The sequence below is a fragment of the Miniopterus natalensis genome, chromosome X (genome assembly GCF_054644295.1).
Source record: "Miniopterus natalensis isolate mMinNat1 chromosome X, mMinNat1.hap1, whole genome shotgun sequence".
NCBI classification, from domain to species: Eukaryota; Metazoa; Chordata; class Mammalia; order Chiroptera; family Miniopteridae; genus Miniopterus; species Miniopterus natalensis.
In genome coordinates this window covers 9,367,335-9,393,926 of record NC_142103.1, presented here as the reverse complement: position 1 = coordinate 9,393,926, position 26,592 = coordinate 9,367,335, and the positions used below count along the sequence as shown (strand labels likewise).

Here is a 26,592-nt window from a genome sequence, read left to right as displayed (position 1 = left end):
CAGGTGATGGGTGGACCAAGTGGGGCTGCTGTAGTAGTTCCGGTGATTGAAGACAGTATTGTGGACTTTGGCAGTGGTAGTGAGATATAAGATGTGAGACCCTTCTCCATGGTAAGTCCCACTGGCGTTGAGGAGATCAGAGAGAGGAAGAAGCCTAGAGATCCTGGAATTCTCTTTGCTTGCTTCCCTTTTTGCCTTTCACTGGGGCAGGACTTGTACACACTATGGCTGAAGTTAGGCTACATTTGGCTGCCTTTTATTCACCTTTACGCATTGTTTGTTCTGCAGCTTAGTATATACTCCTTCACTTCAATCCATTTCTCTGTTTATAACAGCAATAGGTATGCGCCTCATTTACAGAGAGTTTGGAACCTTCCAAAGGTAAGCCTTTTTCCTTTTCTATCATCTACAAGCTACTTCCAGAAATCTCAGAATCCCTTAGGGATTAAGCCCTGGAACTGCTCCTCTTAAAGGACTGTTTTACCTTTTATTAAAAATGTAAATATCCTCAAATTGCAAAAAAAATAAGGCACATATCTTACACATTTACCGATATAGTCATATGCAACCAGTTTTCTGAGAAAGAAGTTGAACATAATTTCAAAGTTTGAGCTTCATAAATCACCCAGAGAACTAGGAAATGGAGCTCCTTTGCGGCAGGGCAGGAGAAATTGTTGTCCAGGCTGTAACCCTTCTGGGGCAGGGGTGAGGGGGTGGGGAGTGGGTTTGAACTTCTGTTAAAAAGAGAACTGCTGAGAGTGGTGAGAGGCTAATTACCAGGTAGCAGCAGTTCATTCTAAAATGGAGCCTTCTCTGCAGGCAGTCTAGCTTTTCAGCATCTGGTGGAGAGCAAAGATGCGGTTAAAGACATAAAAGAACAAAGGATAAGTAGGAAGTCAACTGAGGCACTTTCCCCAGAGCACATGGGACTAAGCAATAAACCCTGGAGGGAGGCACAATTTAACTGGGTACTTAAGATTTCATGGTGGCAGTAAGCAGAGACACAACCCTTGTAGTTGCTTGTGCATGTGTGAAATTCACACCAAATTACAACTGGTTTTTATTTTATTTCTGAAAACACAAAGCAGTTCAAGATACTGCATGTGTGACAGATGGAAGGCTTAAATTTGCTCAGAATTAACTGCTCAGAAAGCTTTCCATCCCATGTGGGTGTCCTTAGGGGGTCCTAGAGAATCAAACTGAGCAACTGCCTGACCCCCACCCTCTTTATCCACAGTCACATTGATAGTGAGTAAACTAAATTCAGAAGAGAACTCTGGAATCCGAGAGCTAGTCTAGTTCCTGATAAATGATTCTTTCTGGCAGATACCTTTTTAAGTCTACAAGGGAATGATCTGTCATTGCCTGAGGCCTTGTGTAGGCCTGGCAATTTCCTAGACAGGTTGCATCTGATTCATACTCTTTGTTGGATGTTGTCTAAGAGACTCTCATTGCTCAGTTACCCTTCATACTAAGGGGGGGGGGGGTAGAAAAAAAAAAGACAAGATTACCACCTTAATCTTGCCCTTGCTCCTGGAACATTGAAATTACCATGCCTATATTGGAAAGGCTGTTGAAAAGTGACAGTGTAATAATAGCATTGTCAAGACAGTGCTCCTATGTCTTGTCGAAATTACTAGCTTTTCTGGGTAATTAAAACAATTATAATTGTTTGTTTCCATGTAATGCTTTAGCATTAAATCCATGTGGTGCACATGATGTGCAACCAGATTCCAAATGATAGTTGGAATTTTTTTTAACTTCAGGTTGATAAAACATAATGTGTTTATTTAGCAATACGAGACTTTGGGACACAACAGAAACCATTAGATGTAACATAGTCCAAGCCCTTCATTTTATGAGTGAGAGATTTACATTCAGAGCAAGGAAGAGACTTGCCCAAGGTTCTACTGCAGGTTAAAAGCAGAACTGGGACTGGAACACAGATCTTTTGGTCTCCAGTAATGAACTCGTTTTATTACACGAGGTTGTGCCTAAGTATAAAGGGAAAACTAATAGCTAAGTGTAAGCTAAGTGTATGAGGGACAAGAAAGAGATCACCGAAACACCTAAAACTTGTTCCTGTGATTCACTCTTTCCATTCATAGTTACTATTTTTCTTTGTCATCTTTTCTCACTTTTGAATGTACTATTGACTCACTTTTCCCTCCTTCTGCTTATTATTTCAGTGTCCCTTCTTCTTAGCCTCCCTTTCCTCATTGCGCTCCATTCCTGTCTCTTCTTTCCTAGAATGAGTTTTACTCCATTTCTAAAAAGTGCTCACTATGATGCCCCCCAGCAGGAATGTGAGCAGGTTGGAAGCCACTCTATTCTGACAGGTGAATTTCACAGAAACTCTATAAAGAAGCCTTTAAAGAATAATGCCTTTTAAAACATCTACTTAATAAGAGGCCATGAAACCCAACATATTTAGAAGTTTGGAGGCAGCAAGCTATCGGGGAAATAGTTTGGGCTCTGAAGTCAACACATGTACTTTTAATTCTTGGCTCAAGGACCTACTTGCAGTTTTATGACCTTGGGTTCATATTTAACCTTGCTGAACCTTGATTTCTTCATATGAAAAATTCCTTTTATGACTTGGCCCATGCTTGTCTCTTCTAACTCATCTCTCATTCTCTCACCACTCTCATAGCATTATCTCCCCTCAGTTTTAAGATCCAATCAGATTGAGCTATTCCACAAGCCTTTTCCTATGTTTCTACTTTCGTCTGGACAAACTTTCAACTCTGCTCCTTATTCTCCTAACTATCTAACACATATATAAATTATTAGTACTGGCCCTGGCCCATGTCTCTCAGTTGGTTGAGCATCCTCCTATGCACCAAAAGGTTGCTGGTTCAATTCCCGGACAGGGCACATGCTCGGGTTTCAGGCTAGATCCCTGGTACAGGGTGTGCAGGACGCAGCCGATCTATTTCTCTCTTATCATTGCTGTTTCTCTCTCTCTCTCTCCCTCTCTCTTCCTCTCTCTTTAAAAATCAAGAAAAAAATCTTTAAAAAATAATTAGTGCTGGTCATTAAGACTTATGTTAGACATTATTCCCCTCAAGAAAACCTGTCTGATCATCCCCTCAACACACACACTGTAATCTAGGTTAAGTGCCCCTCCTCTCATGTGCTATTAAAAAACTGTCCTTGCCACTGTCATTTGTATACATTACACTGTAGTGTACATACCTGTTTTAGTTTCTAATTGTTCTACTAGACTATGAGGTCTTTGAGATCAGATACTATTTCTTATTTTTCTCTGCATCCTCAGTAGCTACCACTGTGCATGGAAGCAGTGAGGGCTCATAAGAATTTGTTAAATGAGTGATGAATGAATGAAGTAGTGTAATCAGACCTATCTAACAAACTTATTAACTAATTATTATATGAAATAATGCAAGTGGAAATCCCTAGAACAAAGTTAGGTCAGAAAATATCTTATAGGGTAAAAGGCAAATGACAGTAAATTTGTGACAGATCTCTTGCGATCACTTAAAATGTTCTGAATATAAAATTATGGAAAACCTTTGTCTTTGTTTAAGTTTTTTGAAAGGTGAATTCCATCACCATAGATGGAATCTCAGAGGACAAAATACCTTTTGTTTAAGACAGCTGAGACCAGCGATTAGTGGTGAGGCACCATGCCTAAGTGCTTCCAGGGCCTGGGGTCAACTCACCCAGACAAACCACCCTTCTCTGGCCTCACACCTTGGACCCAGAAGAGAATGAGGAAGTGGGTAAAGAGAGAGAGAATAGAGGAAATAGGACTGGAATAAGATTCTGTGGGAGTAATAATTGTAGTTTTTGCACAGCAGCTGTGTTTAAAACATACCAGCTATACATTAGAGAGTTCCACAGCCCCTAAAGAAGTGCCCCCCAGTCACCTTCCATTTTTCCTAAGCTTTTCAGCCTTCAGTAGACCTTCCCTATGGTGCCTTGCTCTGGCACCTCACTGGCCAATTCCCCACTACATCCTGTGGTTCAAATAGTCTATTATGGATGGATCTCTCAGTGTAGGAACTGGTCCAACCAAATGTTTTTTCAGTTCTGACAGTCTGGCACAAAACTGCTTAGTGGCAACTAGTATCACAAAAGCCAGCACTGATCTCTGCTTCTGGGATGGTAGGCTCCTGGTTCTTTTAGGAAATTGCTAGGCAGTCTGGCCACCTCCCAGGTGGTTCTGCCCCTCAAGCCATAGCCTTCTGACCTCAAGAGATTGGAGTCAGTTCAGTCAGTTTGAAAAATTTCTCAGTCTCTCTTGGTTGCAACTGACAACTTCATTCTCTTAAAGCACCATTTAAAGCTAAGCTCTTATTAGTGTAATATGACTGTATTTGTGGCAGATCAAACAATGATACTAATACAGAGTAAATGGCACTTAAAGAAAGAGAGAAACTCCTATAGAATTCAGAAGAATGTTGCCAGTTTCACTCAGAAGTTCTGCTGAGAGCTCTAGCCTCAGCTAGTGCTTCTTAGCACCCAGGCAGCAGATGGAGCTCTGCATTGGGATGAACAAAGGAGTGTCAAGGCCCCAACTAACTGAAACTCTCCATAGAGATTCCCAAGAGTGCATACTTGAACAAACACCCAACCACCATTCACTCAGCTGTGGATGGGAAGGCTTGAGTCCAGGCCTTTTCTTTGAGCTCTAACATCAGAAGGGCAGCTTGGCAGCCAGGTGACAGCAGAAGATATGGGGCCCCTAGAGAGGTGGGAGACGGAGCACCTAAACCACCCTTGGCCACTGCTCAGCCTGGCCTTGGGCCAGACAAAGCACAAGCACTTTCTTTCTTTTTCAGTTCAATTTATTCTCTGAGTCAACAAACCTTAGGCTATGAGGGGCAAAGCAAACTCAGTACTTTAAACAAAGGCATTCATCATGCAGCTGGGGCCCCCTGCAATGAAAAATAAACCCTTGGCAGAGAAATGGCCTACATTGATTAGGGTGGGACATTAGATTCCAGGATGATTTTCCTAACATGGTTTAGAAGCTCCATCAGTTGAATTTCTTTGTACAGGCAAGTGGGTGGTGATGAGTTGTTATGGTCAGTCTGTTGGTTAGCCCATCATCAAACACTGAGTGAGTATCTAGTGTAGGACTGGCTGCCTGAAACTAGAAGATACATCAGGAAGTCCTGGAAAACTAGGAAGCTTTACAACATATACAGCAATCTCACCTGAGTCATAAGTCTACCACCTAACCAATAACCAGCCAGAGTTTTGAAGCTCAACTGGGGCTTGAACCCCAGCTCACTCATTAACTTAAGTAGCAATGTTACCTTGGATAAGTCAAACTTTCTGTACCTCAGTTTACATGCCTGTAAAATAAAGATAACAATAATATTCCTGGCCTTATCCACTTGGATATTGCTGTTTGGACAAGACTATTAAGACATATTTACCATCTAAGTTTGGAGCCAAATTTCATGGGGCATCAGTGCAGCAAAACCTTTTATGCCACTGTTCTAAGTGTTTTAGATATATTAATTCACTTAACTTTTGTAACAGTTCTATGGAGTGGGTATTAATAGTATCCTCATTTTACAGATGACAAAACCCAAGGCACATAGAGGTTATATAACTCCCCTAGATAGTGATACTCATTTGATTTTCGTGAACATTACATGAGATAGTATATGTAAAATACACCTAGAACAGAGGCTATCGATGTTATTAGTCAGTAGTATTGTTGTTACCATTATTATGAACTGTGTTAGCATTACTATGAGTAGTTACCACAGAGCAATTTTTTAAGCTTTTTATTTTTAATTTTTTGAAATTAATTTTCCAATTACAGTTGACATACAATATTATGTTAGTTTCAGGTGTACAACATAATGACTAGATATTTATATACCTTATGAAGTAATCATTCCAATAAAACTAGTACCTATCTGACACCATACATAGTTATTACAATATTATTAATTATATTCCCTATGCTGTACTTTACATCTCAGATAGGGCAATGGATGAAAAGGTGAAAAGGATTAAGAAGTTAACCACAGAGTAATTTAAAATATAGTTAATCACAAAGGGTTTGGCTATTTCCATCAGTTTCCTTAAAGGAAGCCCAACATTATTTTAGGTAACTCTAGACAGTTATTATGGACCCTCCCAGGATTAATGACCCATGGGGAAGAGCAAATCCCCTGGGACTGCTGACTAAGCAAAAGCAAACCACTCAGAAAGGCAGGATAAATTAACCTTGGGAATCCCAAAAGGAAGTGAAGACCTGGGGAAACAAAGTTCTATTGCCTGGAGGTGTGCTGGCAAAATCAAGCTTATCAAAAGAAACTCCAGATTGAGGGTGAACATCCATTCTATGTTGATTTGCAAACTAGAGAAATAAAGAGGTCTGTAAACCAGGGAGGGAGAAATTTACATGCTTTGAGCACCTACTTTGTGTCAGAAACTTTACCTCTGGAATTTTGTTTATATTCACAATGACTTTGTGAGGTAGGTGCTATGATTATCCCTATTTTAGTGATAAGGGCACTGGCTCAGAGAGGTGAAGTGACCCATGTGAAGTTCCACACCTTAAAATTGTTAGAGCTGGTACTAGAACTCTGGTCTCCCCAACTCCAAATGTGTTTCTTTTTCTATAATCTATAAATTCAATACAAAACTTATTATTGCCCATCTTAAACTTGCTACTTCTACTCTCTTCTCTGTCTTGGTGAATGGGGGCCACCATCCAAACAGTCACCTGGGCCAGAAATCTGAAGGTCACCTAGACTCCTCCTCACTCATCTCCCATATGTAGACCAGCATCAAATGCATCTAGAAATTCTACCTCATTACCATCTGCTGTATAAATCCTTCCTGTCTGTCTCCCCCATTCACTTGCAGGCTAGAATATTGATGTTTGAGCATGTGTTAGGAGATAGGTTGACTATATTGGAGCCTATGAACTTGAAGCTATTATTCAGATTCTACCTGGCATCTCCAACACTTAGAATACATCTTATTAAATATTGGCTGAGCAAATGAATGGATAAATTAATTAGTAAGCACATGCTAATATCTACATTTTAAGCTTCTTAAATTCTTTAGTGATTATCACTTTCAGAATAAAGTCTAAACTTTATATATAGACCACATGGGCTGAATGATCTAGCTTCTGACTACCTGTGCTTCATCTTGATTTCCAAAGAATACTCTCCATCTTCCTTTCAACACTCCACTATTTACTCAGATTGACCTTTTTCCTTGAAAGGACATGTTCTCTTTTGCATATTGGCTTTCAATTTTTCCTTTGTGTAGACCACCATAAACCTCCCTATACCCTAGTTCTTATTCTTTACCTCCTTAGCTCCTACTCAGGAACTTAAATTGTTTATTCTTTGGAAAATTTTCCCTGACACCTCAAGTCCAAATTTTTAGAGTTGACATAACTAAGTCTCAAATAGGCTAAGTGGCTTGCCCAAGGCCACACACCTTGTAAGTGGCACAAATTTATCCTACATTATCAGACTCTAAATATACATTATATCATTTATATTACCCCTCACAACAACTCAGGGAGATAAGAGGTTACACCACTAAAATGGCACAGTATTTGTAGCCCCAAATCCAGGTATATTTTACTACACCAGAGAAATTCCATCTCATTGGAGCTGGAACAGCTTTTCCTTATGAATAAGAGAGTAATGTATTTCATCACTGACAAAACTATAAAAGATCTCTCATCTTTAAAAATTGAAAAGCCAGCTCCTGGACAATCATCCAAGGATAAATATCACTATCAATAAAAAAATCACTAGGTGTTCTTTATCTTGAATAGTGCTCAGTCTGGCACTGCCTGCCCTCTGCCTCCTTCAGAAAATGTGGTCTGGTGGCCTTTATGACGGGCTCTCAAAGGAATGAGGTAAACCAACTCACCATATTCTCTTGCTGTGTAAGCCACTAGGTACCAGCTGTGCTTGACGATACAGTCACTTAGCAATCAGGTAAATGTTAAGATTTGAGATGTTTCAAACCTCTTATTTTGACTTTAGGTTCCAGAAACTATCAAAATGAATTATGTGTTAGGAAAATTCACAAACAATAGCTGTTCTTCCCCCTCCACTGTGCTTCTACAAAAACAGCACTGCTGCACACAGGGGAATAGCAGACAGAACTGTGTCAAATATAATGATGGGATTATTGTTTTTGAAAACTTTCCATCTAAACCCAAGATAGGCAAACAGTCCAGGCTTTTTAAAAAAGGTCGTCCTGACCTAGCAGGTTTGGCTCAGTGGTTAGAACATTGGTTTGCAGACTGAAGGGTCATAGGTTGATTCCAGCTAAGGGCATGTACCTGGTTTGCAGACTCGATCCCCAGCCCTGGTCTGGGAGCGTGCAGGAGGCAACCTAATCAATGTGTCTCTTTCACATCAATGTTTCTCTCTCTCTCTCTCTCTCTCTCTCTCCCCCCTCCCCTTTCCAGTCTCTCTGAAAAGCAATGGAAAAAAATATCCTCTGGTGAGGATAAAAAAAAAAAAAAAGGTCTTCCTTCAAGAACATTCATTACTGCTACTGGTATGCGCAGGTATTGGGAGGATTCATAGTCAAGCTAGAAACCTGACCTTCTTTACTATTTCTAAGAGCTGAGAAAGCCTTAGATTTGGTCTTGTCCTCCCTTTTTCTGTCAAGAAAAGTTCCAGTCCCCATAATGAAGAGACTAAACTGAATTCACACTAAAATCTGCAATTATCTTTTTAAATATGTTTTTATTGATTTTTTTTTTTTTTTTAGGGAGAGGACGGGAGAGGGGGAGAGAGAGAGAAACATCACATTTCTCCTCTTGTTTACCCACTCCCATCATCATACTAGAGAGCCCTCCTTGATTATCTAAAGATATGAAGTCCATGATAAGTACCACACCAAGGATGATGTTGATATTTAACAATAATCAATTTCCTTAAATAAATATGAAAGCTTGAAAAGTAAGATAAGGTTTTCACTAAATACATTTTCTTCATTGGATTACACTTCTGTAGGCACATTCCAGCAATTCTAAAGTCTCATATCTATCCTCCATTCCCCAAATATTTTTGGAAATTCAAAAAAGGTTGACAAACATTCTCAGAGTTGATCTGTAAAATTAACACAGGGTGCCTCTGAGTACAGACACTCAAAGAAACTTCAAAAAACCAAGATGTTTCGGGCCAGCCACTCTTCTCTGTAAGCTAATTAAAGGCATTAACAAGTTAAAGACAGATTGGTCAATCACAAAGGGAGATTTTCAACCATGCAATGAGAGAAAAAAAAAGCCAGCACTGCCCAGGCGAGAGCATTCCCTTGCTCAAGTACTTTACCTACCCATATGGTAGAGTCTAATGTGCCCAGAACAGGGCTTGGAACATATTATGATCTCAATAATAATTTGTTAACAAAATAACTAAATGAATGAATGAGTGACTAAATGGTCTGAATGACAGGGCCTTCGTGGAGTTGGATGTATTATCAGGCCATCAAATATTAGAATCATATGTCTAATTCCTTTAAATCTGACTTTTCTGACATTTGGTATTTGATGTAACTGATGAGAAGACTTAGTGTCCCCAATCCCACTGTAAATAGTGACACTGACATCCTGATTTTAAATAACAGTTTTTGACTTCAGTTCTTGTGAAGTGCTGACACATCAGGCTCCTGAGTATGTAGGCCTGAGCCAGATCTTGTACACCAACAAATTCACCAAGATATTGCTACTGGAGGTAAAGGATTCTAGATGCCAATTAGCCTTACCCAAGAGACATTATTCTATCTGATCATATGTCCTTTTCATATTTCTACTACCATACTTTCTGTAAAATCAACACAGATGCCCAAGATTCCATTATTTCTCCCCATGCAGCCAATTATGTTTTCTAAATCTTTTCTTGAAGAACAATTCCCCCTGAGACTGATCCATGCCTCTTGAGATTTCAGTCAATTTTGGTAGCAAAAGCCCTTCCATGTGGCTTTCCTTAGCTGCTAATGGTTCTCTCCATTATGGCTCCAAGCACTTCTTCATCCTGTTTAAGATATTAGAACTAATAAAAGAGGAAATGTTTAGGTTGCTTTTTAAGCTTTTGAATCAGTGAAAAGATTCATGCCATGCTCTCCCTGACTGCTAAGAACCAGTTTCTCACATAGCTCCTCAGGACACCAGTTATCAAAGGCTCACTGTATGCCAAATTCTTTGCCCTTTGAGAGCAACAGAAAATAAATAATGTGCATGAGCAATATTACAGGACTAGAAGGCTATTAGCAGATGAGTCTTATGGATGCAACTGTACATTGAATAGTGGGGAGAGTTCTGGATTGGAAGCCACAGCTCTGCATTTATATGCTGTGTAATTCTGCACAAGTCACTTAAGCTCTCTGAGCACCTATCTCTTTATTTGCAAAATGGGAAAAGATTAATTTTTTTCCTACCTTCACTCACAGGGTGGAATGAAAGGTCAAATGAACTAATGGATGTGAAATGACTTTGTAAATGTCAAAGTGTTATTCATTTGTAACTCACTATTACTGCTATCATCATCATCATCAGTCTACTCTTGTTAAGGAGAGAAGACACTGTTGTATAACTGGCTGCTAACTTAAGGTTCCATTCCCCTCAGGAGAAAGCTGCTCATGGGACTACAGTTAGTGCTATTGCCACTCTCAGTGACACCATGATTGCTACTTACAGAACAGCCTTCCACAGAGCAAAAAGAATCAGATGCTGTGACACCCGAATTGTTGGGTATCAAATCTCTCCCATTATCTTCCCAAGGAACACAATGTGTTGCAGCTGGAAAGAAACAGTCTGAATTGAAGACAAATCATGCTGGATTCAAGTTGCTGGAATCAGCTCCTCAGAAGGAAAATTTTGTGAAGCTATGGTACTTTACCTCCCCCCTCCCCCATTTAATTGGATCTGAATTTGAACTCAACATTCAGAAAGTTCTTCTGTCACTTTTTGTCAAAGATTTCTCTTTGAGTTGCTTGAAATATCTATTAAAAACTTAGCCTAAAGCAGTGTCTTTTGAATACCCAGCACACTAACTCAGGTACTGGAGCGCTGTGAGTGTACACCACCAGCCTGCAAATGGATAAACTACTCAAAAGACATTTTCTACTCCTTAAATATAGTTCCAAGAAACAATACGAAATGCCTTGTACCTCTAATGGAAGCTATTTGCTACAAAAACAAACCATTCAGGTCCGTGGACCTAAAATGCCTTTTGCAAATAAAAATGAAAGGAAGAGAACAGAACAGCATCTGAAGCCATGAAGTCATCACCCACAAAGCACATTATTCAAATAAAAATGAAACACTCATTTGAAAAATGGGTTACCCACACAACCAACAGCAGTTGTTAGTTTATGTATAAAAGAAAACAACCAGCATTTTGTATGAATTTAAAAGAAAATAAACTATTTGCTCTTTGTTAGTAGCTAATGTAAATCAGAGAAAATTGCATTTTTGTTCCAATAAAATCATAGAAGATTTCAAAATGCTCATACATAAAACCTGACATCAAAATGTACATATCTTACTATACTGGAAGATGAGCCCCAAATGATGCGTTTAATACATTTGTTCTTTCTTGAATAAATGAGGTATAATTTTACGCAATCATCTTACAGCTAGGAATGATATTAAGAACCCTGAACTACAAGTACTAAATCAAACTAAGTAGTCTCTTATCTTATTTTTCTGTTTCATACTTGTCATTACTTCCTGAAGTTCTCATTACAATTGCATAATTCTACCCTCACCCAAGAGCCCATAGATTTTCTTCAGAAACGGAGGATAGCTTTCCCCTTCTCCTTTCCCTCAGAACCACAGTTTTCTCCCCATAATTGTTCATAGGTTGAGACTAATGGGCAAATTATTTCAATGAGCAATAATACCTTTTTGGGTAGGACAACAAAGTTATTGCTGCTTTGTCTTTTTACGAATATTTAGCATATCTTTAAAAATTGCTTTTGTTGTCCCTTGAGAAAAGAGAACCTGTTCTAGAAGAAAGGTTAATGGGAAAACATGAGCTACATTGTGATATTAAATACAGATCTCTTTTTCCAAAGCTAAAAACCACAGTCCTCCGTCATTCAGTCCTAACGAAGACATAACATTGCTGGCTAATGGGCTGTCCACAAATGACCATTATTGAATGAATAATAAAGGAATAATAGCAATGTAATTTCCACTTACATCAACCACAAAAATCTTCTGGGAATCATCCAAAAACTGCACTTTTAAATGTAGCATTCTCAGAGAGGCTGTTGGGCTGCAAGCAGGCTCAGAGTGCTGTGGGTGCTGTGACAGGAAGGGGGCTTTCTCTCAAGGAATCTCGCTCTCAGCTGGATGCAGTGCACTTGGGCCTCCCCACTCCACCCACACCCTTACCCAGGCACCCTACTGTCAGCAGGGCACATTTCTGTTTGCTTGAAGTGATGCACACCCAAGGGCGTTTGTGCTGCCGAGTGCTGGTGATCAATAGCACCTGGGCAATCTCCTATTTGGTCAACATCAAATCCAGCTGGACTCTTTCTAGTCCTCTTAAACTCAGTTCCTTTCTTCAAAGAAAAATAAAAATAAAGAAACATTTGCAACCCCTGGGGATTTTCTTTATCTCACAAGAGCACAATTTGAAAACCAGAGATGAAGCTTCAATAAATATAGAATAGTCATTCTCAAAAGTAAAAGGACTAGAGTAAGTCACACATTGTACTAGAAATTTCATGGCTGAACTGTCAAGCTTTATGTATAACAATCTTAATTATTTTTGAATTTACATAATTTAAGAATGAAAACTTTATAAAAAGAAATATATAGAAAAGTCTCACTTGCACTTCTGCCCCCTCTATTCTGTGCCCCCATTGTACCCCATTAGTAATCAATTTTGTTACTTTTTTGTCATTGTTATTTAGCCTTCAGTGTTTCTTTATGCAAGTACTTTACAAGTAAATATGAATGTATTTCTCAGATGTAGGTAGCATGCTATTACACTATTTTGTGCCTTTCTTTTCTTACTTCAGATGTCGTTGTGATCTCTCTTTAGCTGTGCACAAAGAGCTTACTCATTTCTTTTTACAGCTGCATAATTTTACGCTGTGTCAGTGATGCATAGTTTACTCAAATAGTCTCCTATTGGTGGACATGGGTTGTTTCCAAACTTTTGCTAGTATAAACAAGGTTGAAATGAATATCCTTGGATGTATGTCATTTTATATGTGTACAAGTATAGCTGCAGGATAGATTTCCAGAAGCAAAATCTGGTTAAGGGTACTATATTGGTAATTTTGATAGCTATTTCTAAATTTCCTTCCATAATGGTTGTTATGGGTTGAATTGTGTCCCTCAAAACTCACGCGTTAAAGTGCAAACCCCCAGATACTCGGAATGTGACTGTATTTGGAAATATGGTCTTTAAAGAGGTAGTTAAGTTGAAAGTAAGTCATTAGGGTAGGCTCTAATCCAATTTAACTGGTTTCCTTATTCGTAGAGGATATGAGAACACAGACATGCAGAGAGGGAAGACCACTTGAAGACACAGAGGAGAGAAGATGGCCACCGAGAGAGGCCTCACAGAAAGCAATCCTGCTGGCATTTTGATCTAGCCTCCATAATTTTGAGAAAATAAATTTCTGTTGTTTAAGCCACCCAGTCTGTGGTACTTCGTTATGGCTAACCTACCAAACTAGCACAAGTGTTGTACCAATACACAGTTTCACCAACAGTGTTTGAGAGTCCTTATTTTCTCTAGGCTCATCAACAGAGTGTGATGTCAAATTTTTGAATTTTTGCCAATTGATAAGTGAGGAAAAGAATCTCAGGGTAGCTCTAGCCATTGTGGCTCAGTTGGTTGGAGTGTTGTCCCTTACACCAAAAGGTGGCAGGTTTGATTTCTGGTTAGGGCACTTACCCAGGTTGCCAGTTTGATTCCCAGTTGGGGAGCATGTGGGAGGCAGATTATCAATTTTTTTATTTTTTATTAAAGAAGTGGAATCCTTTCAGATGTTTAAAGGCCATTTGGATTTCTTTTTTTTTTTCTGAACTATCTGTTTATGTAGTTCCATACCCCTTTTTAAAAATATTGGTTATTAAACATCATTTCATATGCCTGTTGGCCATCTATTTATCTCATTTGGGAAAATGTCTACTCAGATCTTCTGCCATTTTTTAATCAGGTTGTCTGTTTTCTTGTTGAGTTGTCTGAGTTCTTAATATATTTTGGATGTAATGCCTCATTGCATGTGATTTACAAATATCTTCTCCCATTCAGTATGTTTCCTGTTTGTTTTTGTTGCTGTTCTTTTTTAAATTTATCTTTATTGTTGAAGTATTACAGATGTCCCCTTTTTCCCCCATTGACCCCCTCTACCCTATACCCACCCCCAAGGCATTCACTGTACTATTGTCTGTGTCCATGGGTTATGCATGTAAGTTCTTTGGTTAATCTCTTCCCGCCACTCCCCTCCTCCTTTCCCTCTGAGATTCATCAGTCTATTCCATCCTTCCATGTCTCTGGATCTATATTGTTACTCAGTTTATTTTGTTCATTAGATTCCACATATAAGTGAGATCTTGTGATACTTGTCTTTCTCTGACTGGCTTATTTTGCTTAGTATAATACTCTCCAGGTCCCTCCTCCTTTTTGTTTTGATGATAAATTCTTCCACTGTGCAGAAGCTTTTTGGTTTGATGTAGTCCCATTTGTTTATTTTTGCTTTTGTTTCCCTTGCCTTTGGAGTCATATTTATAAAATTATCACTAAAACAAATGTCAAGGAGCTTACTGCCTATGTTTTATTCTAGGAATTTTAAGGTTTTAGGTCCTACATTCAATTCTTTAATCCATATTGGATTAATTTTTGTGTATGGTAATACAAATCAAAACCACAATGAGATATCACCTCACACCTGTTAGAATGACTATTAACAACAAGACAAGAAATAAGAAGTGTTGGAGAGGATGTTGAGAAAAGGAAACCCACATATACTCTTGGTGGGAATGTAAATTGGTGCAGCTATGGAACACACACACACACACACACAATGGAATACTACTCAGCCATAAAAAATAATGAAATCTTGCCATTTGCGACAACATGGATGGACCTTGAGGGTATTTTGGTAAGTGAAATAAGTAACACCAGGAAATCATATGATTTCACTTATATGTGTAATCTAAAAACAAAAAAACAAAACAAAAAAATGAACAAACATAGCAAAAAAAATCAACTCATAGATACAGAGATCAGATTAGTGGTTACCAGAGGGGAAGGGGGTTAGGGTTAGGTGAAAGGGGTAAAAGAGGTAAATTGCATGATGATGGATAGTGACTAGACTTTTCAGGGTGATCACTTTGTAGTATATATAAATGTCTAATTATAATGTTGTTCACTTGAAACACATAATAAAAAAATAAACAAAATATAATATTGGCTATTGACTTTTCTCCTCAATCTAGGAATTCTTTAAACATTAGGGAAATTAGCCCTTTGTGATATGAGTTACAAATATTTTTGCCCTTTTGTCATTTGTCTTTTGACTTTGCTTATGGTATGTGTCTCTTGTCGTATGCCACAAAAAGTTTTCGATTCTCATGAAGTAAAATTTGTTCATAATTTTTTAATTATGGATTTTGAATCATAGTTAGAAAGGCCTTCTTCACTTCAGAGTTTTCTTTTAGTACTTGTATGGTTTCATTTTTAAAAATTAAATCTTTGATCTATTTCAATTTTATTTCGATATATGATGTGAAGTATGAATATTCAGTTGTCCATCATTGATTGAAAGTTCATTTCTACCCCCATTGATGTGAAAAGCTTCCTTTATCATATATTAAATTGCTATATACATTTGAGCCTGTTTTTGGATTATTATCCTCTTCCATTCATGCACCAATTCCACAGTGTTCATTTTTGAGGCTCCAAAGTATGTTTTAATATCTAGTAAGGCTGTTTCACACCACATTGCTCTTCATTTACAGAGTTTTCCTGGCTATTCTTGTTTACTTATTTTTCTACATAAGCTTGTTCAGTTCCAGGAAAGAAATGTAGATATATTTATTGGGATGTGTTAAAAAATTATAAATTTACTTATGGAAAATTGCTATCTTTCTAATGGTGAGTTTTCTTATTCATGGAGCATGTATGTCAATAAGTTCAGATCTACTCTTATGTCCTTTTCTAAATGTTCTTTAATATATATTTTTAAACATACACAAAACCAAAGGGTTTAGTACAATAATCTCCATAAAATTATCCAGATTAAAATGTATTATGAGGTGAATTGTGTTCTCTGAAAGTTAATGTGTTGAAGTCCTAACCCCCAGTACCTCAGAATGGGACTGTATTAGATTCCACATGAGTGAAATCATATGGTACTTGTCTTTCTCTGACTGCCATATTTCACTTAGCATAATACTTTCCAGGTCCATCCATGCTGTCGCAAAGGGTAAGCTTGCCTTCTTTTTTACAGCCAAGTAGTATTATTTTAAAACAAATCTCAAATATCATGGCATTTCACTCCTTTAATATTTTTAGTATTCATCTCTTAAAAATATGGACATTTTCTTGTATAACCCCAAGACCATTGTCACATCTAACAAAATTATCAAATACCTTGTGCTTATCATATAATACCCAGTTCTTATTCAAATTTCCCCAATGATTTCTAATTTTTTTTTTTTACAGTTAGTTTGAATCAGGATCAAAACAAGTTCCACACATTGTATTTGGTTGTTACATCTATTAATTCTCTTTTAATCTGTAGTGGTACCCTTCCTCCCTTTTTATGCCTTTCATTTGTTAAAGAAATGTGGTCAATTGTCCTATGGAATTTTTCATGTTTTGGACTTGTCTGATTGCTTCATTGTGTTTTTATTTAATTTGTTATTCTACCCCTCATATTTCTTATAAATAGAAAATAGCTATAAAGGCTTAATAAAATTCACATTCAAAATTTTTAGTAAGGGTACTTCTTAGTTGATGCTGTGTACTTCATAGTACATCATCACATCAGAAGGCATATATATCCCTGGTTGTTTCTAGTGATACTAGGATTGATTAATGGGTTTAGGTACTAAACATCAAACTGTTTGAAAGTATTCGTCATCTAGGCTTTGTGCATTTCTTATACATTTACTCTTAGGTATTTAAACATTTTGTTGCTCTTTAAAATGGAGATCTTCTCTAACATTATATCTTCTAACTGGAAACTGTTTGCATATGTGAAGGGTATATAATTTTTAAAATTATTTTTATCTTATTTTAAAATTACAGTTGATGTTCAGTATTATATTAGTTTCAAGTGTACAAGCCCATGATTAAACATTTACGTACTTTATGAAGTGAACACCTCAATAAATCTATTACCCACCTGACACCACATAGAGTTATTACAATATTATTGACTATATTCCCTATGCTGTACTCTACATCCACATGACTATTATGTAACAATTTGTACTTCTAAATCCCTTCACTTTTTTCACCCATCCACCCAACACCTCTCCCATCTGGTAACCTTCAAAATGTTCTCTGTATTTATAAGTCTGTTTCTGTTTTACTTGTTCATTTATTTTGTTTTTTAGATTCTACATATAAATGAAATCATTTGGCACTTGCCTTTCCTGTCTGATTTATTTCACTAAACATAATGCTCTCTAGATCCATCCATGTTGTTGCAGATGGCAAGATTTCATTTTTTTATGGCCAAATCATTCCATTGTATATATGCACCACTTCTTCCTTATTCATTCATCTATTGATTGACACTTAAGTTACTTCCATATCTTGGCTATTGTAAATAATGCTGCAATAAACACATGGATGTATATGTCTTTTCAATTTAGTGTTTTGGGTTTCTTTGGATGAATACTCAGACTGGTTGTTGGGTTTTTCTTTGTCTCTTGTTATAGTTTTTGTTTTAAGTTCTATTTTGTCTGGTATAAGTATTGCTACCCCAGCTTTTATTGTTTTGCTTTGTTTCCATTTTCATGAAATATCTTTTGCATCCATTTACTTTCAGTCTGTGTGTGTCTTTACTTCTGAACTGAGTGTCATGGAGACAGCATATGTAAGGGTCTTGTTTTGTTACTCACTTAGTCATTGTATTTCTTTTGATTGAAGCATTTAATCTATTTGTATTTAAAAAATTGTTGATAGATATGTGTTGATTGTCATTTTATTATTCATATTTTTTTTACCTTTTTCTCTTCTTCTTAAAGAAGACCCTTCAACATTTCTTGTAATACTGGTTTGGTGGTGATGAACTCCTTTAGCTTTCTCTTTTCTGGGAAGTTCTTTATCTATCCTTTGATTCTAAATGATAGCTTTCCTGCCGTAGAATAACCTTGGTTTTAGGTCCTTGCTTTTCAGTACTTTGAATATTTGGTGCCAATTAACTCTGGCAGGCAAAGTGTCTGTTGAGAAATCAGCTGACACTCTTATAGGAGCTCCCTTGTAGGTAACTAACTGCTTTTCTCATACTGCTTTAAAAATTCTCTTTATCTTTAACCTTTTGTTGTGGGCCTCTTTGGGTTCATCTTGTTTGGGACTCTCTATGCTTCCTGGACTTATATGTCTATTTAGTGTACCAGGTTAGGGAAGTTTTTTGTCATTTTTTAAAATAAGTTTTCAATTTCTTATTCTCTCTCTTCTCTTTCTGGCACCTCCATGATGCAAATGTTGGTACACTTGAAATTGTCCCAAAGGATCCTTAGAGTATCCTCATTTAAAATTTTTTTTTTTTCTTTTTGCTATTTGATTGGGTGTTTTCTGATTCCTTATATCCCAAATTGCTGATTGTTTCATCTACACTACTGTTGACTCCCTATAAATTATTTTTCATTTCCATTAGTGTATACTTTATTTCTGACTGGCTCTTTGTTATGGTTTACATATCCTTTTTTATTCTGTTGAAGTTCTCACAGAGTTTCTTGAGCATCCATATAATGATTGTTTTGAACTCTGTATCTGGTAGTTTGCTTGCCTCCATTTCATTTGGTTCTTTTTCTGAAGATTTCTCCTGTTCTTTCATTTGGGACCTGTTTCTTGGTCTCCTCATTTTGGCTGCTTCCCTGTATTTGTTTCTATGTATTAAGTAGAGCTGCTATGTCTCCTGGACTTGGTAGAGTGGCCTTATGTAGTGGGTGTCTTGTAAGGCTCAAGGAGCATCCTCCCTGTCACCCAAGCTGAGCGCCTCAGGTGTGCCCCCTGTGTAGGCTGTGGCACTGCCCTATTGTAGTTGACGCCTGATTGCTGTTGGCACATCACTGGGAGAGTTTGACACCCAGACTACAGGGAAGGACCTGCTGTGCAGGGGATGACTCCATGGAGCAAGACTCCCTTCAGTGGGGCTTTGGCGCCCACCGAGTCCGTTCCTTGATTGTGTTGTTCTTGGGGGTGATTGGGTTTTAACCCAGCATGCTCTGAGGCTGACCACTGGGTGCACTGGCTCATGGCCTCCAAGGAGGTGCAAGTTCAGCCACCACCTATGCCCTGCCTGGGGCCAACCTGCAAGAGCCATACAAAGTGATCTGCAGATGGCTGCTACTTGCACTGGGCTTGGACATGCCTGGCAGAGGCCAAGCTGTGAACTGGGGCTGACTGCAGTTAGTTTCCTGCCTGGGGCCACTTAGCAAGAGGTATGGGGTATACAGTGGCTAAGTGCTGTTTGCTTGAGAGATTTTAGCAAAGTACAAAGCATGAGCCAAGAGGCCTTTTATATGGGAAAGCCACTGGAAAAAGCTTGGATGGGCCTGCCAGTTGGGTGGGGTGGGGTCTCAGGGAATCCAGGGCAAGGGAAACAGTGTTAGCTAGTTTGATGGAGACTTAGATGTGGCACCCACCTGGTTCTGTTGGGGTGGGTCCTGAAACCAGACAATTCAATTCCTCCCATTATGTTCCTGGCACCTCCTGAGCTGCTGCTCTGACACTTGCTATTTATTGAATTATTGATGGTAGCCATTCCTGACAGGTGTGAGGCGATATGTCATTGTAGTTTTAATTTGCATCTCTCTGATGATTAGTGAGTTTGAGCATCTTCTCATATGTCTATAGGCCATCTGTATGTCCTCTTTGGAGAAGTATCTTATTAGGTCCTTTCCCAATTTTAAAGTATATTGTTGTTGTTTTTTAGTGTTGAGTTGTATAAGTTTTTAATAAATTTTGGGTGTTTCCTCTTATCAGATGTATCATTGATGAATATGTTCTTCCACTCAGTGAGCTGTCTTTTCATTTTGTTGATTTCCTTTGCTGTGCAAAAACATTTTAGTTTTAAGAAGTCTCATTTGTTTATTTTTTTCATTGTTCAAAATATTACAGATTCCCCCATTTCTCCCCATTGACCCCTTTCAACCCACACCCACACCACTCCCCAGTCCCTCACCACACTATTGTCTGTGTCCTTGGGTTATGCATATATGCATATAAATTCTTTGGTTAATCACTCTGCACCCACCCCTCACTACCTTCCCCCTGAGATTCGTCAGTCTGATCCATGCTTCCATGTCACTGAGTCCATTTTGTTCATCGGTTTATTAAGTTCTTTAGATTCCACATATAAATGAGATCATGTGATGATTGTCTTTCTCTGCCTGGCTTATTTCACTTATCATAATATTCTCCAGGTCCATCCATAGTGTCCCAAAGGGTATGAGATCCTTTCTTCTTTACAGCTGCATAGTACTCCATGGTGTAAATGTCATTTAAGGTCTCTGTTTCCCTGTTGATTTTTTGCCTTAATGATCTGTCCAATGATGACAGTGGGATGTTAAAGTCCCCCACTATGATTGTGTTGCTGTTGATCGCTCCCTTAAAATCCACCAAGAAATTTTTTATTTTTATTTTTTTATTTTTTTATTTTTTAAATATCTTTATTGATTTCAGAGAGGAAAGGAGAGGGAGAGAGAGTGATAGAAACATCAATGATGAGAGGGTCATTGATCAAGCCTGCAACTGGGCATGTGCCCTGACTGGGAATCGAACCCCAATTGCCTGTATCCTAGGTCGACACCCAACCGCTGAGCCATGCCCCTCCGGGTGAAATTTTTTATATATTTAGGTGCTCTTATATTGGTTGCATATATATTTATAAGGGTTATTTCTTCCTGTTGGATTGATCACTTTAGTATTATGTAGTGACCTTTTTGTCCCTTGTTATTGTCTTAATTTTGAAGTCTATTTTGTCAGAAATAAGTATTGCTACTCCAGCTTTTTTTTTTTTTTTTTCATTTCCATTTGCATGGAATAGTTTTTTCCATCTCTTAACTTTCAGCTTGTGTGAATCTTTTGCTCTCAGGTGGGCCTCTTGTAGACAGAATATATTTGAGTCCTGTTTTCTTATCCATTCAGCTACCCTATGTCTTTTGATTGGAGCATTTATTCTATTTACATTTAAGGTTACTATTGATATATACTTATTTAATGCCACTTTTCCCCTTTATGCCAATGTAGCTTTCTCTCAACATTTCTTCTTCTTAAAACAGTCCTTTTAGCATTTCTTGCAATGCTAGTTTCATGGTACTGAACTCCTTTAGCCTTTTTTTGTCTGGGAAGCTCTGTATTTCACCTTCGATTTTAAATGATAGCCTTGCTGGATAAAGTAGTCTTGGTTACAGGTTCTTGCTTTTCATTACTTTGAGAACTTCATGCCAATCCCTTCCAGCCTGAAGTGTTTCTGTTGAGAAATCTGCTGTCAGACTTATGGGGGTTTCCTTGTAGGTCACTGATTGTCTCTCTCTTGCAGCCCTTAATATTCTTTCTTTGTCCTTAACATTTTCCATTTTAATTATGATGTGTTTGGAGTGGATTTCTTTGGGTTCCTCTTGTTTGGAACCCTCTGTGCTTCCTGAACTTGTGTGGCTTTCTCCCTCATCAGCTTAGGGAAGTTCTCTGCCATTATTTCCTCCACCAAGTTCTCTGTCCCTTGCTCACTTTCCTCCCCCTTTGATACCTCTATGATGTGAATGTTCTTTTGCTCATGTTGTCCCAAAGCTCTCTTAGACTGTCCTCATGCTTTTTATTGTTTTTTTCTTTTGCTGCTCTGAGTGTTTTTTTCAAACCTTATCTTCTAATTCACTTATTCTATCATCTGCTTCATTGAGCCTGCTTTTAATTCTTCCAGCATATTCTTGATATCAGATATAGTATTCTTCATTTCTGCTTGTTTCTTATTTATGATATCTAGCTCATTTTTCATATTTTCACTAAGTTCCTGGACCTTTCCATTAAGTGTCTTGTTGTTCTCATTAATTTCCTTGAGCATCTTTATAACCATTACTTTGAACTCTATTTCTGATAACTTGTTTAACTCTATCTCATCAAGGTCTTTTTCTGGTGATTTTTCCTTTTCTTTATTTTGGGGGTTGTTTCTTTGTCGCCCCATTTTAGTGGTTCTTAGTGTTTGTATCTGTATATTAGATATATTTGCTGTCTCCCAGTCTTGTGGGGTGGTATACTGTAGTGTATGTCCAATGGAGCCCAGAGGTGTGTTTTCCTTATACTTCTTAGCTATTTGCTCTAGGCATGTCCCTTTTGTGGGTGTCCGTTTTGTGGGTTCTTTGGCCTCTCCTGCTGTGATTGGATCTAGATTGTTGTTGACCCATTCTTGGAAGGACTTTCCTCTCAGGCTGCCTAACTATGTGGCTTAGTTCCAATCAAGTCTTGTGAGCTGTTGTATAGGTGCAGACTCTGTAATGTTTCTTCAGTGCTCTTTACTCAAAATATGTCCACTCATGTATATTTCTCTTGTATTTCCAAGTTGGTTATGCAGTGTTTTAGCAGTAAATCAAATCCGTGGCTGGGAGCAAGGGCGCTCTGCTTTTTGTCAGAGTGGTGCCATCTTCCCCCAGTTTGCTTATTTTTTACTTTGTTTCCCTTGCCTGAGAAGATATATTAGAAAAAATATTACTAAGACAAATGTTGAAGATTTTCTTGCCTATGTTTTCTTCTAGGATTTTTATAGTATCAAATCTTACATTTAAGTTAAAGACTTAAAGATTTAAAGATTCAAGTTTATTCTTGTATCTGGTGTAAGAATTTGGCCTAGTTTGGCTTTTTTTTTTTTTTTTTGCAAGTATCTGTCCAATTTTACCAACACCGTTTATTGAATAGACTGTCTTTACTCCATTGTATATTCTTGCCTCCTTTGTCAAAATTAACTGACTATATAGACATGGGTTTATTTCTGGGCTTTTTAATCTGTTCCATTGATCTATATATCTGTTTTTATGCCAGTACCATGGTGTTTTGATTATTATGGTCTAATAGTATAATTTGATATCAGGTAGCATGATACCTCCAACTTTGTTCTTCTTTCTCAAGATTGCTGTGGCTATTAGGGGTCTTTTGTGGTTCCATATAAATTTTTGGATTATTTTTTCTAGTTCTGTGAAATACACCATTGGTATTTTCATAAGGATAGCATTTAATCTATAGATTCTTTTGGATAGTATGGGCTTTAAACAATGTTAATTATTCCTATCCATGAGCACAGCATATACTTCCATTTATTTGTATCTTCTTTAATTTCTTTCTTCGGTGTCTTAAAATTTTCTAATATAGGTCTTTTACCTCTTTGTTCAATGTATTCATAGATATTTTAGTTTTTAATGCAAATATAAATGGGATTGTTTTCTTAGTTTCCCTTTCTGATAGTTCATTATTGGTATGTAAAAATACAACTGATTTCTGGATATTTACTTTGTATCATGCTACTTTACTGAATTTATTTATCTTGATAACATACTGAACTTTCTTAAATGTTTGTCATATTTCTTCATTTGATTCTTAGTTTTCTGGTATAAAACAATTATATTATTTATGAATAGAAATAGTTTTATCTCTTTCTTTCCAATTTTTATAATGTTAACTTCTTTCTTTTGCCTAATTGGGTTAGCTAATACCTTCAATGGAATGTTAAATAGAGTAAGAGCCATGGCAACCTCCAAAGGGCTGTCAAATTCTGAAAGTGGGGAAAAATATCATGCACATGGGCAGGAACTACACAGACCACCCCAAAGAGGTGGACAGCACAGTGCCAAGTGAGCCTGTCCTCTTCCTGAAACTATCCACCACCTACACCCCAAAGGTTGGCCATCCTCATGCTTGCCTGAAATCACAACTTACACCAGGAGCTCAAACAGCACAGTGATGGGCAAGAACTGCTGCACTGTTCCAGAGATTCTGTCCATGAACTACATAGCCAGCTATGATCTGTGCCTGGACATAGTGGCCAGAGATGTGCAGGATGAATACAAGAAGAAAGGGCTGCCCTGGACACTGGCTAAGCACTTTAAGCCAAAGAGAAGGTCTCTGACCCTCACAACATGAAGCTCTGGTTCAAGGTCAATGAAGAACTCAGACAGGAGGGTGAGACATCCTCCATGATTTTTTTCATATCCTATATCATTAGCTACATTTCTAAGATAATGACCTTGGAGAATGAGATATCTTCAGAACATCAAAAGGAGTTGGACCCATTAAAGAAAATGATATTCAGAGTCATCAATATGAGATTTATGGTGAAAAGCACCCGGACATCTAAAGAGTTTCAAGAAGAAAGGGAACAAGACAGAGCAACAAATGTATTTTAATGTGACCATCTTTTAATAAGGAAACAATTTTTTTTTAATGATTTATTTGGTTTGTTATGCCTCAACTCAAGGAAGATGGACTCTCCTAGGAAAACATAATCTAGAAATGCTGGGCCAGAAATGGAAACAAGAAACAGTTTCTTCTAGGAAACAATCAGAATAAAGTATTTGTGATGCTACCAAAGAGGAGAATGTATCAAACCAAATGTTCAGAAAACTTACTTTACTTTCCTAAAAACTGGACTGGTAAAGACTTTTCAGTGGGTTATTCTGGGATCAATAGTTCAAGACTTAAAATATGCAAGTAGATTTGAAAAGCATGTTTCAAATCAGTGTTTCTCACATTTTCTTAATCATGATACTCATCTAAAGATACTTGTAGAATAAAATTTTCAAATCATTGTCCCATAAAATATGTTAAATAATAGTGGCAATAGTGGGCATCCTTTTCTTTCTCTTGACTTTAGCAGGAATGCTTCCAGTGTTTCCCCATTAAGAACAAGACTGGTTTTTGAAGGAGACATTTTTAAAAGTACATTTAAACTTGATTGGGCAAGAAGCCAAAAACACTATCCTTTGTCTATATTGAACCAATTTACTCTATGACACTAAATAAATAGACTGGCAAAATTAGGCCAATGAAATGCTGTCATCTGATGGACAACAGTGCATACCTTTGCTAATATTTTGATAGCTCACAGTACAGTCTCTACAACAACTCCAAGTGGAGAGGCAGCTGTGAGGATGGTGGAAAAAACAGTAGCTCTGAAAACCAAAAAAATCTATTTTAAAACTTACCATCAATGTGTTCTGAGGAGGGTCATTTCAGCTCCCTGTGCCTCAGTTTTCTAACCTATAAAGTAAAGTGACAATTCTAATTCATAGAGTTGTGTGAGAAATTAAAAATTTGGACATGTGGCCTTGGCCAGGTAGCTCAGTTGGTTAGAGCATCATCCTGATAAACCAAAGTTGTGGGTTCAATCTCCAGTCAGGACACATACAAGAAGCAACCAATGCATGCATACATAGTGGAGCAACAAGTCAATGTTTCTCTCTTTCCCTCCCTTCCTCTGTCTCAAATCAATCAATAAATGTTTTTAAAAATAATTTGGACATGTGAAATCATATATTACATTGCCTGGCACACAGTAGGCACTCAATAAATGTTTATTCAATAGATGAATATTAAGGAAAGAAATATCAATAAATCATTTTTTGCTGAAGTTTAAAATGGTAAGTGAAGAATGAATTCTCTCTTTTCCTCTCTCCTTTTCCACCTAGACTTTTTTCCTTCAGCTATTACTGGCAAAATGTTACTAATAGACTGATCCAAAACAGGAAACTGTCCTAAAGGAAATTTTCATGTTCTACTTTAAAGTAAAAATCCAAATTTGAGGTCACCCTTGGAAAAATTAGTGTGGCCAGTATGTCTTCACTTAGTCCCTCCACACTTTGGGAGGAAGAGAGGGAGAGCTTAGCAGCAGGCCAGAATAGAAGCAAAAAGAGATTGGGGAATTGATTCCAGGATTTATGAACTAAGAAAGAAATACAAGAGTATATACAACATAGTTTTTACTGTTATCATTTAAAAATAAATAGAATAAACCTAAACCAAAAATAAAAAGCACCATGCAACTTTTTTTCCTAAGATCAAAAAAGCATCTATCTATGGCATGACTTGAAGGATAGAATTTAAGAATTCTGATTAAAATTATGGCCCCAATTCCTGGAATTTCATCATTAGTGCCTTATTTCCTTAGGTTAAAGACTGCTCTTTTTCCGGGGTCTCTTTTTTTTAACCCAGCTTTATAGAGATATACTTAACATATAACTTTATTAAGTTTAAGGTATACAACATGATAATTTGATACATTTATATATTGTTAAATGCTTACCTCAGTAGAGTTAGTTAACAACCCATTACCTCACATAGTTACCTTTTTTGTGATGAGAACATTAAAATATACTCTTAGCAATTTTCAAGTACATAATACAGTGTTTTTAACTATAAACAC

At 37.4% G+C, this 26,592-nt stretch overlaps 1 pseudogene; it reads left to right on the top strand.

The window, feature by feature from the left end:
- Positions 1 to 6: 6 nt before the first annotated feature.
- Positions 7 to 26,389, top strand: LOC107525777 (oxaloacetate tautomerase FAHD1, mitochondrial-like; annotated as a pseudogene).
- The last annotated feature ends 203 nt before the right edge of the window (positions 26,390 to 26,592 follow it).